This window comes from Salvelinus alpinus, chromosome 9 (genome assembly GCF_045679555.1).
Source record: "Salvelinus alpinus chromosome 9, SLU_Salpinus.1, whole genome shotgun sequence".
NCBI lineage: Eukaryota > Metazoa > Chordata > Actinopteri > Salmoniformes > Salmonidae > Salvelinus > Salvelinus alpinus.
In genome coordinates this window covers 13,740,071-13,746,611 of record NC_092094.1, presented here as the reverse complement: position 1 = coordinate 13,746,611, position 6,541 = coordinate 13,740,071, and positions in this window count along the sequence as shown.

Below are 6,541 nucleotides of genomic sequence, written 5' to 3'. Positions count from 1 at the left end.
GTGAAGTAGTCTCTCTGTCTCCAGGTGAAGTAGTCTCTCTGTCTCCAGGTGAAGTAGTCTCTCTGTCTCCAAGTGAAGTAGTCTCTCTCTCCAGGTGAAGTAGTCTCTCTCTGTCTCCAGGTGAAGTAGTCTCTCTGTCTCCAGGTGAAGTAGTCTCTCTCTCTCTCCAGGTGAAGTAGTCTCTCTGTCTCCAGGTGAAGTAGTCTCTCTCTCTCTCCAGGTGAAGTAGTCTCTCTGTCTCCAGGTGAAGTAGTCTCTCTCTCTCCAGGTGAAGTAGTCTCTCTGTCTCCAGGTGAAGTAGTCTCTCTCTCTCCCGGTGAAGTAGTCTCTCTGTCTCCAGGTGAAGTAGTCTCTCTGTCTCCAGGTGAAGTAGTCTCACTGTCTCCAGGTGAAGTAGTCTCTCTCTCAAATTCATATTCAAGCTGCTTTATTGGCATGAAAAACATTGCGTCAATATTGCCTAAGCAATAACGTATACAATATACATTGTAATAAAATAATGAATAACAATATAAAATGGTAGTAAATAGTAATACAAATAAAGAATTAGCTAAAGAAAATAACAACAATAAAATGGTAACAGTCAATAGTAGAAATATAATAAATATAAAAGGATAAACATAGTTATAGTTTTATTTTCTAACTGTCATCCTCACCATTACATCAGTACTACAACTACCATCATTATTACTACTACTACCACCATCATCAAACTGCTATTATTGCCATCACCCCTACTACCCCTACCACTACTGTTTGTAATATTAATATTAGTAATAACAATAACAGTAATAATAATTAAGTAACTGCTTACTATGCAGATGTTATTATTCAGTATCCCTCAGGTTATGGCAGGCAAATGCATATTTCGCTGCAAGAGGAGCCGTTGCTGCTTCGCCCATGAGTATTTTTAGTTTTTCCTCTGGGTTTAATAAGTTAATCTGTCTCTGTCTGTGTGTGTGAAGTAGTGCACTAGCTGAGCAGCACAGACAGAGCATTGATATCAGTAGCCTGATGGGGAGTAGAAACCTCTGTGTTTTATGAGGAGAACGAACGGCCCTGAACCCAATTATCTTTCTTTGTTAAGTAAAACTCTACTGGCCCTCATTTCAACATGCAGCCCCCCCTCTGCTGTTTTTACACTACAAAGTGATAACAGATTTAATTAGCTGAGGACCTTGCTTCAGGGAGACTCATGAATCTATATTGATATTTCTGCAGAACGTGGAGATAGGGCCTCGTCCTCATGATGAGCTACGGAGACGCTACTGGAGAAAAAAAGAAAGGGGGATGAAGTGATGATTTGCAACTTTAACTCTCCTGTTGACTTTTTCCCCTGAGGGTAATATTTTTATCGCTCTATGAGGATGAGCAGCATGGCTGAATTATGCAGAGCATGGCAGCAGCAATCAATGCTGTCTCACTGTGAGTAGCTTGGATTAAAAGAGGCCTGCTGTCAGGAGAGCAGCATTTCTCCTAATGATGAGGATCGGTAATCACAGTTATTGATTTTGTTAGACAAGCTCAGTCTTGAGATATCATTATTTACAGCGATATTCAATGTGTAATCACACGCGCACACTTACTGCACACACTTGCAGGTGTACACACACTCACACACGTAGCATTTAAAGCAATTGTTCAACAATACAGCCGTTGGCCTCTGAGTGGCGCTGATGATTCAAGAATGGGATCAGTGAACATTACATCTTTATGACACACCTGCCCAAAAGAGACTGAATTGAGTGCTTATTCCAAACTACTGTGTCATTTAAATGGTGATCAGATTGAGGGATCAAAATCAATTCAAGACAATGTTATGAAGTCCCTCTGGGGCAATTCAGAGGGCATTGTCAGACCACAAACACAATGACATATATTCTCAATATAATATCTGCAACCTACATTCAAACTGTACAGGTGTAAAATAAAGGTTAAATTAAAAAAATAGGGGAGAAACAATACGGACACTTCTGGTGCATAAATTTACTCTCTGTAAATAGGCTTTAAAGGACAGGTTCACTTTTTTCATTTAATCTGTATTTTGAATGTAAATGGCATGTTATAGAAGTGTCCAGAAACTTTTTTTGTGATTTCAGAAACTTATTGGTTTTGAGAAACTTACCCCACCAGCGATAGACTTCCTCATGCTCGTTCTGCAGTTGCAGTGCCACAGATAAAACATTAATAAAGTCTCCAAAAACATCCTGTTAGAAACAAAAAAATGATGCTCATGAAGTAGCTAGATTTGCTTGCTAGCTAGCCAACAATTTGCCTAAAATCAGACTGTGATACCTCTGATTACACAGTCTGAGATACAGTAAATGCCATGTATTTGTTTGGAACATTTCCTATCGCGAGCTCTAAAAGCCAGAATGTTGAATTTACTCTACTGGTTCGGTTATCTGTGTGGTTTGTCCTGTTTGAGAAAAGATATCCACAGGAAATTATTATTAAAGTGACTTTTCAAAACACTGGTACTGCCGTTGAGAATTCTATCACCTGGCACATGCGCAAAACTATGTAAACACCTGCAAGACCTTGGTTAGTATGCATTCATCACGTGCATGTACTTCTGTCAATTTTTGCTTCATGAATTAATCCAAAATGTATATGTCGCCCTCTCAGAGTATTTTTGTCTTCTCTCATTGATTGAAAAGGTGGGTGTCCACCCCAAAGTGCTGCACATCATGTGCAAGACTCAGAAATCAAGCGTCGCTTTTAATGATACTCACCTATCTTGATCAATGAGAGAAGACAAAGATAATCGAAGATGGCGGCATATACAGTAGCAGTCGAAAGTTTGGACACACCTACTCATTCAAGGGTTTTTATTTATTTTTACTATTTTCTACATTGTAAATTAATAGTGAAGACATCAAACTATGAAATAACACCTAGAGAATCATGTAGTAACCAAAAAAGTGTTAAACAAATCAAAGTATATTTTAGATTTGGATTCTTCAAAGTAGCCACCCTTTGCCTAGATGACAGCTTTGCACACTCTTGGCATTCTCTCAACCAGCTTCACCTGGAATGCTTTTCAGTCTTGAAGGAGATCCCACATATTCTGAGCACTTGTTGGCTGCTCTTCCTTCACTCTGCGGTCCAACTCATCCCACACATGTCAATTGGGTTGAGGTCAGGTGAATGTGGAGGCCAGGTCATCTGATGCAGCACTCCATCACTCTCCTTCTTGGTCAAATAGCCCTTACACATCCTGGAGGTGTGTTGGGTCATTGTCCTGTTGAAGAACAAATGATAGTCCCACTAAGCACAAACCAGATGGGATGGCGTATCGCTGCAGAATGCTGTGGTAGCCATGCTGGTTATGTATGCCTTGAATTCTAAATAAATCACATACAGTGTCATCAGCAAAGCACCATCACACCCCCTCCATGCTTCATGGTGGGAACCACACATTCAGAGATCATCCGTTCACCTACTCTGCGTCTCACAAAGACACGGCGGTTGGAACAAAAAATCTCAAATATGGACTCATCAGACCAGAGGACAGATTTCCACCGGTCTTCTTCTTATTGGTGTCCTTTTAGTAGTGATTTCTTTGCAGCAATTCGACCAAGAAAGAAAATTTGGACCAATTTCACGCAGACTCCTCTGAACAGTTGATGTTGAGATGTGTCTGTGAAGCATTTTTTGGGGCTGCAATCTGATGTGCAGTTAACTCTAATGAACTTATCCTCTGCAGCAGAGGTAACTCTGGGTCTTCCTTTCCTGTGGCAGTCCTCATGAGAGCCAGTTTCATCATAGCGCTTGATGCCTTCTTGAAATGTTTCGTATCGACTGACCTTCATGTCTTAAAGTAACGATGGACTGTCATTTCTCTTTGCTTATTTGAGCTGTTCTTGCCATAATATGGACTTGGTCTTTTACCAAATAGGGCTATCTTCTGTATACCACCCCTACCTTGTCACAACACAACTGATTGGCTCAAACGCATAAAGAAGGGAATCAATTCCACAATTAACACGCACACCTGTTAATTGAAATGCATTCCAGGTGACTACCTCATGAAGCTGGTTGAGAGAATGCCAAGAGTGTGCAAAGCTGTCATCAAAGCAAAGGGTGGATACTTTGAAGAATTTAAGATCTAAAATATATTTTGATTTGTTTAACACTTTTTTTTGGTTACTACATGATTCCATATGTTTTATTTCATAGTTTGATGTCTTCAATATTATTCCACAATGTAGAACCTAGTAAAAATAAGGAAAAACCCTTGAATGAGTAGGTGTGTCCAAACTTTTGAGTGGTACTGTACATTGTTGGATTGCTCATGGAGGAAAAACATATTTAATTTCTAAATTCCATCGTTCCACCTGCAACTAGCCATGGGAGTTTGGAAGGAATCAGTGACTTCCGAATCGAGAACAAAGAAAGTATCACCAAGTAAAGGTTCTGATTATGGATAAACAAGCATCTTATCAATGGCTATTAATGCTAATTCAATTAATTAGCTAATGATGATAATTGTTTGATTTGATATAGACTAGCCAACAGTGTGTGGTACAAAATTATCATAACTAACCCCTTTCAACTGTGGTGTAGTCTTACTAATCGCTTGAGATCTAACAATGCTCTCATCCCGTATGAAAAAACATTGCAGTCAGATTGCAGTATAACTGCAGCATGCTTCAAATACTGCATCCAAAATAAAAACATTTTACTGCAGTAAGTTTGCAGTGTAACTGCAGTTACAGTGCATCATAACTGCAGTTATTCTGCAATTACCGCATCCAAAATACCACAGTCGACTGCAGTTACTGCACTTTTACAGCAGTTTCAAAACTTTAATCCTTTTTTGTAAGGGATGTTTTGAAGTAGGTCTCTTTAAAAGAAAACGGACAACAATCTTGTTAATATGTCAAACTATTTACAAAATGAAGGTAGTGTGATTCTCAGCAAGTTGTACCAGCACTGAATGTTGAGATTAGGTGAAACAGAAATGATTAAGTCTATGATTGAGTCTGTGTTTTTCCCCCTAACAACTGAGCCACACTTGAATGCCTCCTAATGGTCTCTTCTCACAGCCGATGTAGGTTGTGAGATGAAATATGCTTAGAACTCTTTTATTCATTACTCCTCAGGTTCATTGTCCTATGTCTCCGTGTCTCCATGTCCCTCTCTCTGGAGTAGTGTGGAATATCTTTATTAGTCTGTTGTTGTCTCTCCTATTCCCACCAGCCAGTTTACTCATTTTACCTGGCAGCCTAGACGTCCTCTATCTGTTCGACAGGGTCATTCACTCTGCCAATAATACACAACCATCCTACCTATTTCCTCCTCTGGACACCACAGAAACCTGAACTTAATACAAACGTGAAGAAAACAGCCAGAGAGGCTCCTCCAGAGAAGTGTCTGACACGTCTCACACTCCCAGTCATTCTGATGTAATTCAGTAGAGATATATCTTCGGTATATCGCAATATGGATTTTTTTTCTTCAATACTGGGTCATAGTAATGGGGATTGGAATGGGTTGTGGTTCAAAACTTCAATATTACCGAAGATGGACTGTGTGCGACCCCTTACTCCTTTCCCCTGTCCCCAGAGTCTTGTTGAGAATCACTGGGAACAGTGATCGTCAGGCTGTCTGGCTGCAGAGAAACTGATAAAGTGTAGAAGGTTGACACGTGGCCCTTTTTACAGGTGGATCAATAATGTACAATGATCTCATTTTTATTTCTCTTGGTAAATTACATTTTACATGACAGGCTCATGTGATGGGAAATGATGTCTTCTCTTTACCTGACCTTTGACTGTTGGTTGTTTTTCAGATAAGAACTAGGCCTATTCTTTGTGTTTTGGTCTGTTAGAATTTGAAGAAGTAAAGCAAGATGATTTTGTCGAACCTCAGGCTTCACATCGACTGTGAAAAGAAAAGGAATTCACATGTTAAAATCAATAAAATCAAAGGACTTCTACCTAGACTTCGGGCTGTTGATTTATCAAAGAAAGTGCACTGATGGGAACAATTGATTGGTTGTTCAAAGCTGCTGCATTATGTCAGACAGATGAATGATACCCCAACACTCAACTATATTTCAGCAATGAAACAGTAGAACTTCTTCCCTGATTACTGAAGTTGTACTGTAGTTTCCAACGTTGTGTTGGTATTGCAGGTACCCTTTGCCCACTTACACTGGGGTCAACAACAGTGTTTCTCAACCTCTGTTCCCTGCTAGGATGGTTCTGTTTAGTCCCTGAAATGGTTCTGACAGCCTAACACTAATGTAATTGTTTTAAGATGGTCATACTATGGATTATTTAGCAATTTCATTTTGAATTTTAGGACCCCTTTAGGTATCCCAAAAATATAGAAAAACATTAATTTTGGCCTTTATTACTAAATCCTATAGAAAGACCTTGAACAACACATTCATAAATGGCAAAAAGGACAGTCAAAAAATAAATAATAAAAACAAGGTTTTGAAGTGTCTGTCCTAAATATAGGAGATATTTTTTTTTTACACATATTTAATCCCTTTTTTGGGGTAGGCACAAATCTACCTTCATACTTC